We start from the raw sequence: 20546 nt of genomic DNA on the forward strand, positions 1-20546 counted from the left end.
TGGCTGCTTGCTCTATATTTATATTTCATTTAGTCTGGGTCACATTTTCTTTCACTTTGTGTAGGTTGAGAGGATGTCGAGCAACCTGTTCATGCTGGCATCGGCCTAATTTGGCTGGCTTTTCCCAGCGACAAATGAATCGGTGCCAAAATACCATCGCAGAGGTTGACTGGATGCACGACAGATGATAAGGAAAATGCTTTTCTGTAAAAAGTCTATTTTGCTGTTCCCAAACCCACCAGAAAGGCCTGCAAGCCTCCATTGGAAAACCAATGAAACAGAACATCCATATGCTACATGATTATCAAACCAACATATTCACAATTATCACTTTCATTATACCTGCCATCCTGTGCACAAATAATCAGTTCATGTAATTCTAAATAAGTTTAGCACACTTAATTATAAAAAAAAATGGTTGCTCTGCTTCAAAAATATCAGTCCGTTTTAAAGGCTATTTGTGAAACTGAACTGAGCTACACCACTAGCCTAATGTCTCACAGGTATATATTTGGCAATATCCAAGAATAAATTGTATACGTCAAACGTATAGATTTTTCTTTTATCCCTTACAGACCCTATGTCTATTACAAAGGACATTACTGTCAGGTTTTTTTGTTTATTTATTTGTTTGTTTGTTTTGCTTCCAGAGTATTTCACCTGATTTAAAGCCTCTTTCTATAATATTGGACATTTGTCATCCAATCAAAGAGCAGTTATGCCTGTTGTATTTTGAATAATATGCATCAAGCTGAAGAGATGCATGGCAGCATTTTGTTCATAAAAACAGAAACAAGCCATATTTGTAAACTATGTATTTTCATTTATTGATATGTTTGACAATATTTTATAGATTAAGCAGAAAAAAAGAATGATTGATGATTAAAGTTAATTGTAAAATCAGGAATTATATATATATATATATATATATATATATATATATATATATGTGTGTGTGTGTCTATGCATAATGGACAGTAAGTTCTAATAAAAACCCAGGCTCATTGCATTCAAAATGTGCAATCTGTAAAGCTAAAGATTAAATGTCATAATTTCTGCGTTTGTAATTTTCAGATGAAATAAGAATATAAGAATACCCATTTGTTTTATTTTATTTTTATATATTGGTCCATTGCTTTTGCAAGACAATTGTGTTTCGACCAGATATCCATTTATCCATCCACAACAAAAATTAAACTAAAAGGATTCTGTTTTGTTGGCGCCAATGGTGCGCCGACATGTAGCACCAATGCGCTCACAAAGACCTGAGTTCGATTCTCAGCTCAAGGTCCTATGCCAATCCTTCTCCTGTCTCTTTGCTCCTTATGCTTTACTGTCTGTCCTACACTGTCCTATCACATTTAAGGTGAAAACCCCTAAAAAGATCTTATTTATAGAAGCCTTAAGAACAAAGAAAAAGTATTTCTACATTTTTCTGAATCAAGGAAAAAATGTATTAGAACATTAAAGATTGTTCCTTGAAGATATTTTGTAAATATAATCTTTAAATATACTAAAACACAATCTTTGATTAGTAATGTACATTGCTAAACACTTCGTATATACACCTTTAACGGTGACTTTCTCAATGTTTTAATTTTTTTGAGCCCTCAGTATAAGTATACATATAACTATACATCAATGGGAAGTTTATGAATCTCAACTTCAAAGAAATGACACGTATGACTGGTTTTGTGGTAAAGGGTCACATTTAGTTTCTGTTTAGCTTAATAAAAAGTAATATTAAGGTCAATAGCTATACCAATATCACACTGTAAAATAAAAACTTAAAAATTGCTGCAGAGCTTTTCTGAGTTGACTCAACTTAAATCTAGTCAAGTGCAGTATCGGGTTGAAGGTTGACTTAACTCAAAAAAAAGCTCTGCAGTAAGTTGCCTAATGCTGTGTTCACACCAGACGCGGAAGAAGCTTCAAGTCCGAGTGATTTACATGTTAAGTCAATGCAAACATGCGAATAGACATCCTACGGTGTAATAGGCGCGAATGAGGTTATATGTGCGAATGGCGTGGCGCGAATTGAACGTTTTGTGCGTTTGATGTGCTTTTCGTGCAAGTCACTCAAGTTCAAAAATCTGAACTTAAGCGGACATAAATGAAGCGGGTTTTGACATGTGAATGAATCGGGGTTTGACGCACGAATGAAGCGAGTAAACTCAAACAGTCATGCGGCTATTTACGCGTGAATATCGCTATTTATCCGTGTATTCCGCTTCTGGTGTAAACACAGCATTACAATTTTGAGCTGAGTCAATTATTTATTTGTTTTTTTTACTTTTATTAGTGGTACTACATATTTAATAAAATAATTATTTCATTGTTATTCCAAAATCTAATTAGCTGGTAGCTAGCTCTCTGCAATTCGTACATGGTTGCCAAAGGAAAGCTATGCAGGGCTGAGCCCTGTTAGTACCTGGATGGAAGACCACATGGAAAAGCTAGGTTACTGCTGGAAGTGGCGTTAGCAAGACCTGCAGGGTGCGCTTAACCTGTTGACGTGTGGGTCCTAACACCCCAGTATATTTATGGGGACTCTATACTGCTCAGTAAGCACCGTCTTTCGGATGAAATGTTAAACTGAGGTCCTGACTCCCTATGGTTGTTAAAAATCCCAGGATGTCCTTCGAAAAAGTGTAGGACTTTAACTAAACGGCCTCTGTCCGTCATGGCCTGCTAACCATCCCCATCATAAATGGCTTCATCACTTTGTCTTCTCTCCACCAATCAGCTGGTGTGTGGTATGTAAAATGTGTAAAGCCCTTTGAAAGCCCAGAAAAATCTATACAAAGTAAGGAATCATGAATTATTATTATTATTAAATTCAGCATTAAAAGCAATTATTGACTTTTCCAAAACCAAAATATATAATGCAGCAATTTTGTTTCTTTGTAAACCCTTCATTCCATCCCCTATGGCTCCACTTCAATACAATCCAATGAATTTCAGATGAACAAAGTCTTTCCCTACATTCCCCCTCACTGAATATCCAGTTTCACACAGAAATGCTATATTACGGAAGCAGAATGGATTGCAAACACTGTTTCATCTTGACAGAACAGCACACATGAGTATATGGCGGTCACTCGGTTCCATTGAAGTGTCACTCCACAGACATCTCTCTAAGATTTGGTTTGCTCAATCCTCCTGTGTTTACCTTCACATCCGCCGCGGTGGCCTTTGCAACAAGCATCTGATTTATGAAGCCCAGCAGGAAAGCGTGCTGTTTTACCTGTCATCGCTTAACATGACAGCTTCCGCAATAAATACAAACATAAACATGACATAAGCATGGGATGAGGCCTGTCATATCCACTCGAGACAGGTTACACCTCAACAAATGACACCTCTCTGTCATAATGGATGCTGTTTGGCGATCTGCATTGACAGTTACAGGACTGTAAAAGCACTATAGGCTTGTTTTGCTATAAATAGCCGAGTATCCAGCCAAATGTCAACCAAATATATTCAAAGTTTGTAAAACAAAGGTGTATTTTCAGATGTTAGAGCAGCTGAATGTAGTATTGGTAACCTAGCAACCAATTGTAAAAAAAAAACGGCAAGCATGATAGACTTCATTCAGCAAATGCATTTCCATCTCCCATTCAACCACCACAAGCAAGCATATACATTTCTTTTTTGTGAATTAAGACATTGTTATATTCAAAATTCTGCATTTACATCACTTGTTTCTCATTCTCCCCAAATCTGTAAAGTAATGAATTATTAAATCTGTCATGTGATGAACTAGAACTATTTGTAAACCTTAGCCGCTTTTCCACTATCGTGCTGAATCGTTCTTTAACCATTTCATTCCGTGCCAAACCTGGCCAGACAGCACGGATACGGTTTTATTTTTCACTGTCATGCTGCGACAAAGCTCTTTGAAACTAGGGTTGTAACGGTATGAATTTTTCACGGTATGATAATCGTCTAAAACAATACCACGGTTTGACGGTTTCGCGGTATACGGTATGTTACAAATGTTACAAAATAATAGAACAGTGAAGCAAATTTGACTTTTTCCAAATAATATATTTTTAGTTACTATAAACAACACCACTTACAATGAACAAATAAAAATAAGAAAATAATAAATAATGTGTCAAAGTCCAAATAAAGTCCAAATAAACATGGTGCAAATCCTCAGTAAAAAATAGATATAAATATTTACTATACTATAAATAGTTACATAACGAAACTAGATTCAATATGGAACATCCTTAGGTTTTATGTGCCAGCATGGATATGGTTGTCTATCGATATGGATTTGGATATGGTTGTCTGCAATGCAGACAAACAGCTGCATCTTCATTTGCGTCTTTTGAAAACAGCAAGAGCAGCAGTTCGTCTTTGCTGTGTCACTGTTTTGTCATGTTTCTGTTCTGCTGTGCATGCAAAAGTATTTAGTATGAGAATTATTTCATGCAAAACTTTTTTTTTTGCGTTTTATTTAGCCGCGCATAAATGTATGCCTATCTCTCATTCCATGTTGTTCAAAAAGCTTGGTCCACAAACAAAAGCGAAACCTATGCTTATTGGTTGTGATATAGCGAGTTTGAACCAATCTGGGCATGGAGGAGGGACAATGCATCAATGTATCATGTCTGATTTGTCCGGAGACACAGTGACGAGCGTTTCTTTGTCAAATCAGCGTTGTCAAATGTTGATGACGTAACCGCACTGATTCCGGAGCCTCTGAAAGTCCGCGAATGTTATGTGATACAGCACTGGAAAGCTGATTCTCTTCTTTATGCCAATCTTTGAATTGTATGAATCGGATCAGCGGATCAAAAGTTATTAAACATTTAAGAGCAATACTTATTTTAGCCGCAGGCGGCTGTCTCGGTCTTTAAGGGTTAAAACCGTTGATATGCAATTGTTCATGGTATGATAATCGTGCACGTTCAAATCGTGGTAAATCGTCATACCGGTATATTGTTACAACCCTATTTGAAACATTACACAAACCGCATCAGTAGTTGCCTTGGTAACGCAATGTAAACGGCTCCCTTTGTTCAATTAAATTTAAATAACAACCGAAACTTAAATAACTATATATATATATATATATATATATATATATATATATATATATATATAGTTATATAGTATATAGTAGTATATATATATATATATATATATATATATATATATATATATATATATATATATATATATATATATATATATAAACACGAACTCACCAAAGAATTCAAAACAAAAAAACAGGAAAACTCCAGGTGGCACTCGTGTGCAGATTTCACTCTAAGATACAAATCTTGTTTTTCTCTCAATCCTTCATTAAAAATATATGCTGGCTTCTGCTGAGCCAGCTGTGGTAGCTTAGCAACCAAGTCGCAATGTCAACACACAGAATCTGTCAGCACAGTTCAGCATGGTTGTCTAACCGTGCCGAGAATTCCGGGCCGAGAACGGTTTGTAATCGTGCCGCGCCGTTCCAGGCTTAGTGGAGAAACAACCGTAATCATACCGAAGTGTTCTTAGAACGGTTTGGCACGATAGTGGAAAAGCAGCTTTTGCTTTTTAGACGTTGCTACTCGGTTGCTAAGCTACCACAGCTGGCTCAGCAGAAGCGTGCTAGTCATCAGACATCCTCAATAAACTACAGTACATTTAATATAAAATAATGATCCAGGTCTAAACAATACAGTTTGAAAAGGGTTTTAAAACCATAGAGCAGTCTCAGGCAGAAAAGTGAATAACTCATCACATTCTTACGAAGATATTTTATTCATTAAAGTTATTATTTTATTTAGACATGCCAGTGACTTGCGCTTGCTGCGCATCGAATAAAGCGAAAAAAAGCGAATAGTCACGCTTAGCATTGTCAATGTCCAAATTCCACAACAACATCACTATATCCATGGAACACGAACTTGCAGACTCTTTTAACAACTAGGAAATATTTGCACTTTTTAATTCAAAGCCAGGACAGCTTGTTAATACCGGCGAGCCCACCTGAAGGATGGCGTGTTGTAATGTCGGCCGTCCAAAAAACTTTGCTTGAAAGCTTTACGGAGCGGCACTGTAACTGTCCAAGGTACTGTTGTATGATTTATATTACAGCATATGCACTAATAAACAAGTGAAAAGAATGAATGAATTAAATAAATATGGATTCTTAAATGTCAGTATTGCTTTTACACAAAACATATCAATACGTTTTGACAAATGTTTTATAAAAATAAAATGAGCAATTTTCATCATTTTTAGCTATAGGCAATTATATGATTCAGTTATACATAAGTTATATGACATTTATGAGGCATGTAACATGTTTCTGTGTTTTCGTTTTGTTCTTGGTGATCTTTAATATAGCTACGCAAATATTTTCTAAAACGCCAAGCAATAATTCACCTACAGCTTGTTAGTTAATTATGAACACAAAAATAATTATAATAATAAAAATAAAATGATCAAAATAAAAAGATAATAGAGCAGCATTTTGCTAAATATAATACTGCTTTACATGCTTTAAATCCTGCTATATATGTGTTGTTTCATATTCGTTTTTATTTCACTTGCTACATTCGTTATTTAATGTTTGAATAGTAAAACAAATAACAGCCATCGTTTAATTGGTTTCATTTTACCATCAAAATGTAGTATATTTTATATCATTATCAACTTTTGATATAAAATTGCAGTGTAATTTAATTAATTGTTAAAAATGAAATAATTTATGTGCTGTGTTTTTATTAGTGAAAGTGTCCGCTCACCTTTGACAAGGCCTGTCCAAAATGATATTTCTGCCACTATAATGCAAATGCACTATTATTGTTGTCTTATCATTGTTTATTTTTCTGTTATGTTCAGAGATTTTAAATATTATTTATTTCCCCTCCAATTATTTCAATCATCACTTTACATTTTGGTAATTTTCCCTCCAAATAAAATTTAGCCAGAGCTGCGCAACATATAAATAAATAAGGGTGCACATGTAGCTATATTTAGCACCCCTATTTGATAGAGCGGCATAACAGTGTTTAGTCACATGGTTGCTTTCGCTTTTATGAAAAAAAAAAAAAAAACTAGTTTCGGCTCTTATTTAACTTAATTGAACAAAGGGAGCCGTTTACATTGCGTTACTAAGGCAACTACTGATGCGTTTTATGTAATGTTTTAAAGAGCTTTGTCGCAGGACTCGCAGCACGACAGTGGAAAATGAAACCGTATCCGTTCTGTCTGGCCCGGTTTGGCACGGAATGGAACAGTTCTGTTTAAAGAACGATTCAGCACGATAGTGGAAAAGCGGCTTATGATCTCATTAACCCCGATGTTTGAATCACCAGCCTGATCTCATGAGAAAACGTAAGTATTTTACGTTTTGCCAGTTTAGTGGCTAATTCGTACGAATTCGTACGAGTTCAGTCGTACGAAATGGTACGATTTTAAAAAGGAGGCGTGGCACCTGACCCCACCCCTAACCCCAACCGTCATTGGGGGATAAGCAAATCATACTAAATTGTACGAATTAGATCGTACGAATTCATACGAATTAGCCACTAAATGAAAAAGTTACGAATTGCCGTGAGATTGTGTTGGAATCACGCTAGTTACAATGTAAAATGCCAATGATGACACTCTAAACGGGGTGGAGTAACAACTTCTTTAAAGAAGAACCCCATAATTCTTTGTGCAAATGATATTGTTTCACACGCACACGCATTTAAAATAAAATCCAATATTAGTTTTTCTAAAAACAAGCACTCGCTTTCCATATTGATAGAAATCTATAAAAACTGCACATATGAAGCCAATGTTTCGTTTACAAATGATATTGAGAACATTACATAGTCTATTCTAAGTTAACATAAAATTACTAACAAAAGCTAACACATATTCTAATATAATTTATAAATCATATAAAAAAATAACAAATGAGGCTTTTTATTAAGAAATAAAATTTGATATGTATTATTTATTAGGAAATGAAAAAAAAAATCCTATTTTAATAATAATATTAATGATGATAATGATGATGATGATGATGATGATAATGATGATGATGATGATTATTATTAATATTATTATTATTATTATTATTATTGTATATTATTCTAAATAGGATATTGTTTATTTATTTATTTGTTTAAGTCTACTTTTACAATTTGATACATGCAAACCACTGCAGAAATGTTCTAACCATCAGGCCCATGTCATATACAGTACAGAAACTTAATAAATACCCCACTATAAATTAAAAAGCATTAACATTTGCTGTGTTTTTTGTTTTCACAAGCTTTGGAAATACCGCTTTTAAATGATAGATCACCTATAGCTTTCATCACTAGCCACAGCTGTTCAAAATGACATCAATGTTTTTAAAGTGCATTACGAAGGCAACTTAATTGTCAACATGAAGGTCGCTAAAACTGAACTGTAAAAATACTTTGAAAGCAAATTACACCTAAGAGTTATGACTTTAATGCTTTTGTTTTTAAATATTTCCAAGTTTAAATGTTAGAATGTTCTAAATGAATAGGACATAGGGCAGATAACTGGGAATAGAACACAGCCTGGAACTATGTTTTTAACTACAGCTCCAAAGGTGTAGTTGCAAGTGCACAAGTTTGCGACGCAGTTTACGACTGTTCGATGAAAAGATGGATTTGGGAAACGCCAAATCAACGAATTATGCTTGTGATGACGGAACTTGCGACCTTAATTGGCTAACAATGATTTTTGCAAAAGCACCACAGTATTGTAAGCTAGCATTACCAATTATAATATATTGAAAAACTATTGCTATGGTTTATAAAATTAAGGCAATGATTATGCATGTTTAACCATTTTATGACTTAATAAATAGTGCATTCCCAAACATTAGTTTACAGATCGAGGAATGAGTTTAAAAAGATTTTCTACTGTAATTGACAGCATGTCGCAGACGCCGCCAATAGAGCTTAACTTGTATTGAACCTGGAAAATTTCTTTCAATCAGAAACCGCTCAAATAGATGCCATTGAACAGAAAGAGCCCCTCGCCACTGACCCCAGCTCTCTTGTTATGAGAAATGGCCTCTATTTTGATCTCACTTGTGCTTGCTGGAGATGTTCATAATGGCTCCCAAAGTGTCTGTGAAAAGACCACCAAAAGCACAATAAGGACACTTATATCTCAAATCATCCCAGACAAAATAGAGCCACCATTATATGTGGTATTCCCTCGAACTTCAAGTTTTTTTGTAAAGACAGTGAGGACTTTTTCATACAATGATTAAAGATAGGATTATGATGAGATCTATTTGAAAAAAGAAAAAGAAATTTTACAAAAAAAGTTTCTAACCCTTCTTAAAAGTTGACAAATGTGGTTATAAAGAAATATGACAATATTTAAAAGCTCAAAATAGTGTTTTTTGGAAGATGGATATATGCATCTTAAAAGGTACACTGTAAAAATTGAACAGTTAATCAAATTAGGTCCATTTTGTAAAACATAAAAAGAAAAGTCCCCTTTACTTAAATGGGACAAGTTCTGTGAACAGCTGAATGTAAACTGGCAGATTTCCCAGCATGCTTAGTGTCAGACTGTTTAAGGGAAAAAAAATACATTAATTAACTGTTATTTGGTGTGTTTTTGCACACAATTAGCTATAAATTGAGTTTGTGCTACATGATATTTCTGATATTTTTAAACTTTTTAATAGTTATTATTGTGATAAAGAGTACAGTCTTGTAATAGATTATTATAATCATGCAAGTTTATAAAAATGCACAAGCTATTGCTGAATAATATTTCTAAGATAAAGCTTCCTGATCAGATCCCAAATTTAGTTAAGTCTGGAAAGTGTACACTACCAGACTAAAGTCTTGTCGCTGATCGCAGTTGTAATAACTTGATTTCTAGTTAATCAATTAGAAAAGTGGCAGAAGGTCGATTTTTCTGATGGATCATCTGTTGAACTGCATCTCAATCATCCCAAATACTGCAGAACACCTAATGGAACCCACATGAAGCCAAGATTCTCATAGAAATCAGTCAAGTTTGGTGAAGGGAAAAATCATCTTTGGGGTTACATTCAGTATGGGGGCTTGTGAGAGATCTGCAAAGTGGATGGTAACATCAACAGCTTGAGGTATCAAGACATTTGTGCTGCCCATTACATTACAAACCACAGGAGAGGGCAAATTCTTCAGCAGGATAGCGCTCCATCTCATACTTAAGCCTCCACATCAAAGTTTCTGTAAGCAAGGAAGGTCAAGGTGCTCCAGGATTGGCCAGCCCAGTCACCAGAGATGAACATTATTGAACATGTCTGGGGTAAGATAAAGCAGGATGCATTGAAGATGAATTTAAAGAATCCTAATGAACTCTGGGAGTCCTGCAAGAACGGTTTCCTAGCCATCCCAAATGACTTTATTAATCCGTTATTTGAGTAATTGCAGAGATGTATGGATGCAGTTCTCCAAGCTCATGGGAGTCACACCCAATATTCATTCTTTTTCCACTGCACCATGAATTTATATTCTACACTGGACATTATTTCTGTTAAGTGACAAGACTTTTTTCTAAGTAAAGTCAGACCTTACTGTCTTAATTAAATAATTTAAAATCAAGTCATGATCATATTTTATTTTGGTAAAATAAGCGTAATCTAGAGGCTTTTACATAAGCCACTTCTGATATCAAATGATCAATTAGTTTTTATTTGTTGTTCCTCAAACTGGTATGGGCGACATGACTTTTGTCAGGTAGTGTATATAGTCTAAGTAAATGTAACTCAATGTAAGTAAGTGAAACTGGAAATTGCTGGAATTTTTCTGTATGTTGATATACTTCCAACTTTAACTGAATATTTTATTAGGAGCGGGGCTTTTTTTGCACATTAGTCCCTTGTAGCAAACTAATGGTAAGAGGGCATGGTAAAGAATATTGTGGCTGAAACCATAAATCTGACATGAACCGAAAAGGACGGCCACTTCAAACATGTAAACAAATGATCAACAAATGATCATCATGGCTTTCTCACTACAATCGATCCGCTTCAGAATTCGTTTCGATCGAGCTGAGACCACTTCATTCATCCAATCTCGAACTGATTGATTTGTCATGGATCAGAATGCGATTGCTGGATTCACACATGCCAAACAAACTGCGCTAAGCAGGCAAACACATTTAACTCAAATTAAGGCAACAAGTTCACACAATCCATTGTCGTAAACTTAAATTATATTTCAAAGTGCATACTATTATTCACACTCTTATTTTTTTTGCCCACTCAAGACTAACTCAATACACAACACTAGTTCAATCAAACCCAAGGGTTTCACAAAGAACTACCTATTTGGTCATATAAAGGGTGAATGACTTTGAAATCAATTATCATTTTTTTCCCAATATACACAGATGACCTTATACATCTCTTTTCATGTATTACAGTGTACGTTCATATGCCCGGACCGGGTGCTGAGAGCAAACCGCTGAGGTAATTACCACAGGCTGATCCCAAGAGATGAGCCATTCATCCCTCTATACATCTAATGACTTTGCTGCCCTTGAAGATGATGGAAGTTTGTCAGAGCGTCTATACTGCGACGCTGAGCACACACTTCAGCACACAGCAATCTTTCCCTGGGTGCCTGTCATGAGTCTGTGTGCATTCGGAATTACTGAGCTGCTTTTGTATACAAGCAATCAGCAAACACCACCAAAAACCTTCATCGACTCCACAGGGACGGGGCCACCAGGAACCCGATGGCAGGCAGATTTCACGGGTCACCAAAAAAAAGCGTAATGTATTTCAGAGACATTACGATGCAATAGGCCACGAGCAGCAAATTTTAAAGGTTGCAAGAAAAGACAAAGAGTGCTGCCATTTCTGCTGTGTTTTCATTTTGCTCGCATTTCCATAAACGAGCGCTCTTTAGTGAGCCTGGAAAATGTTCCTGAATCAATGCTTTGGCCTGTCATTGCATTCCGATGGCCTTGCAGGGAGGGCTGTTAATGCATGTTGCCATGACCGAACATTAGCATGTTGATCGTGACATATGGTATTTCCGCAGTCATTGGCATTCAATTGAAGGGCAGACAGAAAAGGTTGTGGTTTTGCATCTAACTCTAAACTCAGAGCCGACTCGCACCGGATGGCGATAGACACATTAATCAAAGCGCACGTACTGACTGTCAAACATGGTTTTGGTTGGTGCGACGTGACGGAATACTGACAGGAACCAAAATGAGATTTCTTCCCCCTTGTGTGTGTCCATCACACTCTCATAAATGTTGAATCACTAGCACATTAAAACCATCGGAGACAAACCAAACATCCTTGTTATTGCTGCTTGCTTGGAGTCATAACCCTTAACCTTGGGGCCAGCTGAGAAGTGCTTTTTCTTTTCTAAAGGCTTGAATGTGCAAATTCACACAGTAGGTCCAAAACTCGCAGAAATATAGACAGAAAAACCTACAAACTTTGACAAAAAATGTTGTCTTTTGATGTCATGTTGATGTCCATAGACCTTTAAAAAGTCTTACACATTGAGCCAGAACATCATAGAAACCAGAGTATGCACTTTACCCCATGCTGGGACACAAATATCCCAAGATTTCAAGAAAACTTGGTGTAAATCAACTGCCATCCTACTGTAGAACACCAATAGCAAAATATCCCAGACACTTACATACCTGTCAACATTGGGATGTGAAAGTAAGGGATATGCCCACCATAATATTAGATACCCACCCACACACCCCCAACCCCCGCCCATTTTATGTTCATTTGGAGCTGTTTCATTGTAAATAAACAGTTAATCGGTCAGTAATATGTTTTAAAATTAATATTAATAAAAGAAAAATAAATGTATACATTAGCAGTAAAAACATTAGCAAACAGTTCAGCTTATTAAAATTAATAGCTATTATATTGAAATAGGATCAAGCTATCAAGCTCATTAGCTGTTTCTCTATTGTAGAGCAACCAAAGAGCAACGAATGAATCTCTCATTTATTAAGATTTTTTTTTTATTACATTCAATAAGAGGTGTCACTTTAAAAATGCACACATCTAACGTTATAATAAAAGCATTTGACTGCTTTCCTAACTTTTTATGCTCATTTAAGACGAAATTAGTCGTGTTTGGAAAAAAAAAAAAACCAAGATCGACATCCTTATATGTTATTATTATTAATTATGTGTGTATGTCTGTTTAAACACACACCCAAAAGCCAGACTTTCTCTCCGGTTCAAATCGTGTGTACAGAATCAGTTTGGGAAACGGCATCTGTTTATCACTATGGAGCATGTCAGCTGACAGTCATGCACCATTATATGACTGTTTTGAGTATTGTATAGGATGGGCGACGCCATCAATAGGAAATGGAATCGCGCCGTTTTTAATATTCATTTATAAGTGTTTTCATTCCTAAACAAAGCGAAAGCACAGAAGACTCACGTTTCAGAGCAAGGGACGACCCCTGGTGGTTCGGCGGTATGGGTTGCATATAGGGAGGTTCGTCTGTTCAGAGAAAGACTGAAAATACGGGAGAAATATGGGAAAATACCTTTACGGGATGTTAGCGGGATAGAACTGTAAAATACGGGAGAATCCCGGGAAAATGGGAGAGTTGACAGGTATGCACTTACGTATCACTTATTAGCCAATGGAGCTCATAGACCTGCCCACATAAGCATTACTCTACCACATAACCAAAGTAAAGCACCAAGTGCAAAATACCCAGAACACTCTTCAAATCCAGTCAAAATAACACAGAGACCCAGATGGTGTTTTTCACTCTTTAACCCTTAGATCCTGAAAATTTCCATCAAGACTTGCGCACAATTGGAACCATTGAAAATACCCTAACAACCTATTAGAATGCCATAGAAAGCTATTTCCCAAAGAAATAAAACCAGAAAGAAACCAGAATGGGTCCAAAGTGGGATCCATCGACCTAAAGACCTAAAATATCCAACCAAAAAACTGTCAACTATATGTCTAATTGGCTAACAATACATTGCAAAACATCACAGAGACCAGGGTCAGTCTTTTTCACACATTAATACCAGTTTTGGACCAATAGATTCCCAAGAATGTTAAATACTAACCACAATCCAAAAAAAAAAAAAAAAAAACCTTGGAACCACACAGCAAATGGCTTTAATAAGCTACAAAGGAGTAAATATTTACCAATCAATAACCAATATTGGAACCCATAGGCCGTCAAGATTATAAAAGAGCCTGTGATAGGATCTTTTCACTCAGTGACCCATATAGGCATCCAAAACTATAAACTTATATAAACTTTTCATTCATTTCATAGGTATCATCATAGAGACTTGGGAGCAATAACTTAGCAACTATCTAGAACACCCTATAAAGCCCAGAAACAAGGGTGGGCTCTTTCACTGCAAAAGCACTGAAATTTGGCTTCCAAATTACTTGTTGAATATCATCATTAAGACCTGGTTTCAGTCACCTAGAAACCATATAATATACCTCAGCAACCACATATAACAGCTTTCAAAACAGATTAAAAACACAGAAACCAGATTCGGCTCTTTTCACTCAGAGACCCATATTGGGAACCAATGACCACGAATTCATTAAGCACTGACATTTGGCACCTAAATTATTTCTGTTGAACATCATCATAACGACCTGGGAACAGTCGCTTAGTAACCATTCAATATACCCTTGAATCATCTAGAAAACCCTACAAAACATACCAAAAATACAGAAACCAGGGTGGGCTCTTTCCACTCAGTGGCCCATATTGGAAACAAATTACCACTAATTCATAAAGCACTGAAATTTCGCAAACAAATAACTTCTGTTGAGTATCATCATGACTTGGGAGCAGTCACCAAGAAATCATTAAATATACCTTAGCAACCACATAGAATACCCTACAAAACATACCAAAAATTCAGAAACCAGGGTGGGCTCTTTTCACTGTGTGAATCCATGAAGGACTGAAATTTAGTATCCAAATTACTCATGTTTGATATAATTAAAGAAACTTGAGCGCAACCAGCTAGCAACCATTCAATAGAAACTAGCAACCACATAGACCCCCCCCCCCCCCCTCAAAAAAAAAAACAAAACAAACAATTAAGCAACAATCAAAAACACTCCTGCAATCATTTAGCAATGCCTTAATGTAACACTGTAAATCAGGCTTTAACCAGGAACCAGGGTGGACTATTTTCACTCAGTGGTCCATACTGGGAACTGATAACAATGAATTCACAGAGCACTGAAATTTGGCGTCTAAATTACTCACGTGGAGTACCATATTACAGAGGCCTGGGAGCAATCACCAAGCAACAATTCAATATGCACTAACCACCTAGTTCAACCTAAAAAAAATGAGAAAAAAAACAAACAAACAGAAACCAGGATGAATTATTTTCACTCAGTTCCTATATTGAAAACCGAAGACCATGAATACATGGTGAGTCGATATTTGGTGACCAAATTTCTAAAGATTGGATGTCATTACAGATACTTGCGAGAAATCACTTAACAACCATTCAATATACCCTAGCAACCAGCTAGAACACCCTACTAACAATGGGAAAAAAGTAAGAGGGAACTCATGGTGGGACCCACAACCCAAAGATAGAAATGATTAAGCAACAATCCAAAACACCCCAGCAATCATTTATCAATACCTTCATGCAATGCTCTAAATCAGGCTTTCATTTACCAAAGATGGAACCAGGGTGTTCTCTTTTCACTCAGTGGCCCATATTGGAAACCAATGACAATGAATTCACAGAGCACTGAAATTTGGCGTTTAAATTACTCGTGTTGAGTACCATATTACAGAGGCCTTTCGAGCAATCACCTAGCAACCATTCAATATACACTAACCACCTAGTTCAACCTGTGGAAAAAATGAGGAAAAAACAAAACAAAAAGGAACCAGGATCATTTTTTTTCTCAGTTTCTACATTGGAAACCAAAGACCATGAATATATTGAGAGTCGATATTTGGTGACTAAATTTCTATAGTTGGGTATCATCACAGATACTTGCGAGAAATCACCTAACAACCATTCAATATACCCTAGCAACCAGCTAGAACACCCTACTAACAATGGGAAAAAAGTAAGAGGGAACTCTTGTTGGGATCCACAACCCAAAGGTAGAAATGATTAAGCAACAATCCAAAACACTCCAGCAATCATTTAGCAATGGCTTCATGTAACGCTCTAAATCAGGCTTAAATACACATAAAAACATGGAACCAGGGTGAGCTCTTTTCACTCAGTGAACCATATTGGAAACCAATGACCATGAATTCATACAGCACTACAATTTGGCATTCAAATTACTCATGTTGAGTATCATTAGAGATTGGCGAGCTTTTACCTAACAACCATTCAATATGCATTGGCAGCCAACTACCGTAAAAAAACAGAACCCAGTATGAGTTCTTTTCACTCAGTTCCCCTAATTGGAAACCAAAGACCATGGATAGATAGAAATGTGGTGACCAAATGGATCAAGTTGGATATCATCATGGAGACTTGCGAGAAATGATCTAACAACCATTCAATATACTCTAGCAACCACCTAGAACACCCTACTAACCAAAAGCAACCATCCAAAACACCCCAACAATCATCTAGCAACACCTTCATGTATTGCTCCAAAGCAGACTTTGAAATAGCCTCAAACACTTCAACTACACACATCAGTCTATTGAGATGAATGACAATGAGACAAAGTCATTGTGAATTCAATGGGGGATCCCGGGCTCTCTGGAGTGCAATAACCTGCGGGATTAATATTCCGAAACCCATATAATTCAGAAGCACATTAAACACAAAAGCACGAGCCAAAGCCCAGGCTGGTCAATGGGACTGAATAATTCAGACTGTAAAGACGGAGCAGATGGGGCGGCATGCTGTGGTCAGGTCAGGAGGATAACAGGTGGAGAGAGTGATGGAAGATGGCAAATGGATGAGAAATGACAGTCACTGAGGGTTGTAGATGACCCAGACTCTTGCAAACTAAACCGATCACGGCCAGAGGCTGAAATAAACTTGGTGTCACAGCACAACATCTGCTCTGATATTAAAGATTCCCTTTTGGGTGAATTGCATTTCTTTGGGCTAAAATAAGAGATCCAAATCTAGACTCACCAGAGACAGACAGTATTGGCGTTTTTTTAAAGGGTACATATAATGGGAAATCTGATTTTTCTCGGGTAGTTTTAAAATAAAATCTCAAAAGTCTGATGTGCAGGAAATCCAAGGCATCAATCAAACTCAAAACAAGCTTTTCTTACTCGGACTTCCAGTCTTTGTGTTACCATAAGGAAACAGATTTTTAACAATAATTGATAAACATTTTAAAGCAAATCTGATTTTGAGTTCTGAGACTGCTAATCGATTGCATGCTAAGGTACTGAACAATTTTAATAAAACAAAAAATAAAGCTAATAAAATAATCAACGTTTTGTTTTATGTGGTTAATGATTTTAAAAGAAAACAAAAAAAAATACATTTAAAATAACCTATTTATTAAATCAAATTAACCTATTATTTAAGTAAAAATAACCAATTATTGGGTAAGAAAAAACAACATAATTGTGGGGTTAAAAATAAAAACCCAATTACTTGGGTTAATTTAACCCCTGATGTGTTCTGTCCTATATTTACCCAGCAGAATAGGGTTAAAAACAACCCAATTTGGGTAGTTTTTAACCCTGTGTTTTTTAGTGTGTATGCTTGTGTTGAATCATAAATTCAGTATTGTTTAAATGTATATTGAACTTGCAGAGATAAGATAAAGAGATTACGATTATTTCATAATATCTGTATTTATATAAATATTTAAGTAAGATTTTAAGTCAATATAATGCTTTTGAGAAATTCAATTCAGCTTTATTTGTATAGCACTTTTACAATGTAGATTGTGTTCAAACAGCTTCACATAGAAGATCATAGTAAATTGAAACAGTGTAGTTCAGTTTTCAGTGTTTAAGTTCAGTTCAGTTTAGCTCAGTTCAGTGTGGTTAATAATCACTACTGAGAGTCCAAACACTGAAGAGCAAATCCATCGATGAGCAGCTCTACAGATCCCGAACCATGTAAGCCAGTGGCGAGAAAAAAACTTCATCAATTGGCAAAAGTGAAGAATTAAAAAACCTTGAGAGAAATCTGTAATGCTAAACAAAGGCAAAGGGGCATCCAGTTTCTTTTAAATAAGTTCTACTACTAGTAGTAATAAGAATAGACAAATTGACAAAATGAATGACAAATTAGCATTGAGGGTAATTGTCACAAGTATTAGCTGGATTACCCACCAGACTTACTATAGGACACGTCAGCTATATTCAATTCGAGGTCACACTTTACAATAAGCTTCATTGGTTAATGTTAATTAATGCATTCACTAACATGAACAAACAATGAAAAATACATTTACTACTGTATTTATTTATGTTAGTAAACGTTAGTTAATGAAAATACAGTTGTTCATTGTTAGTTCATGTTAACTCACAGTGCATTAACTAATGTTAACAAGCATGGACTTGGAAGTTAATAATGCATTAGTAAATGTTCAATTATGAATAATAAATCCTTTGCAAGTGTTGTTCATGATAAATTCATGTTAGTAAATGCATTAACTGATGAACCTTATAGGTAAGTGTTACCCAATTCGATTCATGTTTGTTTCTGTTAGGGTTGCACGGTTTACCGGTACTTCAGTAGCACCGCGATACTACAACTCCAAAATACTAGCAGTGCCTCTGTGGTTTGTAAACAATAGTATCTTCATTAACGGTTCTACAATAGTTAATGTTGCATGCGGAGAAGTCACTAAATGGTCACACATTTGTGCCGGTGAATAATCAGAAGACCACTTTATTTTAATTTAATTTTAACAGTCTGCACTAAGGCTGCAAACTGTAGAATTGGTGCCGTATTGCAGGTTTTTTGATGCTTCAAACACTCATCTGAATCAGTTCATTTTTGTTCCTGTGAATATTATTTAGCTACGACTACTTTGCCACAATCTCTTAAAAAGAACAACTCACTAAAGTGACATTTGAAATTACTTTGGATTCATACCCAATAAGACAATAAAATACAATAGATGAGAAAACAGCAACAGAAAAACAGTACAAACACTATTTGTTTACTTCATATTTGGTTGAAAAAAAAAATCTATTCTTGTAATGGATTTTGTTTGGTATCATTTTTAAGGCACCAGGTGTTTTTTTACATACATTTTTTTTTTATTTCTCTTTACTATTTGGGCTTATTGGAACCTAATTTGAATAAAAACTAAGTATCATCTTTTGATATGATGTTTCTTTTAGAGAAAAATGATGTCCATATATGTGGACTCATGGTTCGAATTCACATAAAACACTTTTTCCAGACAGTTTTTTTTTAATGCATACGTAACATATAAGAACATGGGAGGCCTGACTGACTGACCGACCAAATGACCACCCACCCCCTTCCCTAAATCCAACCAATATCATTTTCAAAAGCAATCTGTGATAAAAAAAATGCCTGATTTTTACCACGTTTTCAGATCTTACCACAATCTCACCTCATTATTTACTTGTTTATTGTATTTCTTTGCCTTTAGTTTTACCTGCTTTCTGGAACCGTTCTATGACATAATCGAACCTCGTCAGCACTGTTAACTCTTCTCTTTCTAATATGCCGATGTACACAGCGAGGCACTGGGCAAACTGCTAACAGCGGAAAAGTTTTCCACATGGAGTTAAATTGTCAGCTAGTTGCGTAAAATGAAACATAAGCCATCAGCGGCATCATATCTCCCTGTAGCGTTTATTTAAAAAACTAAATGCAGCCATACGTACCTCTGGCTAAATAAATCATGCTCTCCAGAAATGTATACGGGGGTACGTATTCACAATGAAACTGTGTTGTATATATTCTATGTTTGTTTTATTGTGATCTAAAATAGCATTCAATCCTTGGCTTATGATCATTTTAACCACTACTAACAAGCGCCTAGGAGAGCTTAGGATCTCAAAACTCTGAAAGACTAATTAGCAACCATTCAAAACGGCCAATCAAACAAGCCAGTAAATCCCTAGCAAACCTTGCTCCTCAAACAGCCCCGAGTTTTAAACCTACCACAAGGCCAATAATCTCCCAACTTCAAAAACAAGTTCGCAAAATTACCTCAGGAATACATAACCTTGATAGATCAAACTAACCTTCACACGGTTTTAAAATTTCAACATTTCAACAAGTTCTTAACAGCTAAAATAGGCCAGAAACATGGCAGGATGCAATCTACAACAAGACCTGACAGATAACAGCCATAAAAAACAAGCATTTTCTCTCATTTCACATGCAAAATGCATCTGAACAAAGGTTATTTACGAATAAAGACCTTACCGAATCAAACTGCAGACAGTAAAAACCTTGACTAACTTTCTACAGTATATTTTAGGAGGGAAACGTTGAGAAAAAATACAATTCATTCCTTTTAATAATAGTCATTATTAGAGCATTAAGGAATGAATACATTGCTTTTCACTTTTCTAGCTTTACGCCCACT

At 35.8% G+C, this 20546-nt stretch overlaps 1 protein-coding gene across 2 annotated transcripts in view; it reads right to left on the reverse strand.

The window, feature by feature from the left end:
- The window catches only part of csmd3a (CUB and Sushi multiple domains 3a), a 647261-nt gene that overhangs the window by 540915 nt on the left and 85800 nt on the right, over window positions 1-20546 (reverse strand). The window lies entirely within an intron of this gene.

Source organism: Danio rerio, chromosome 16 (assembly GCF_052040795.2).
Source record: "Danio rerio strain M-AB ecotype USA chromosome 16, GRCz13ab, whole genome shotgun sequence".
Taxonomy (NCBI): Eukaryota; Metazoa; Chordata; class Actinopteri; order Cypriniformes; family Danionidae; genus Danio; species Danio rerio.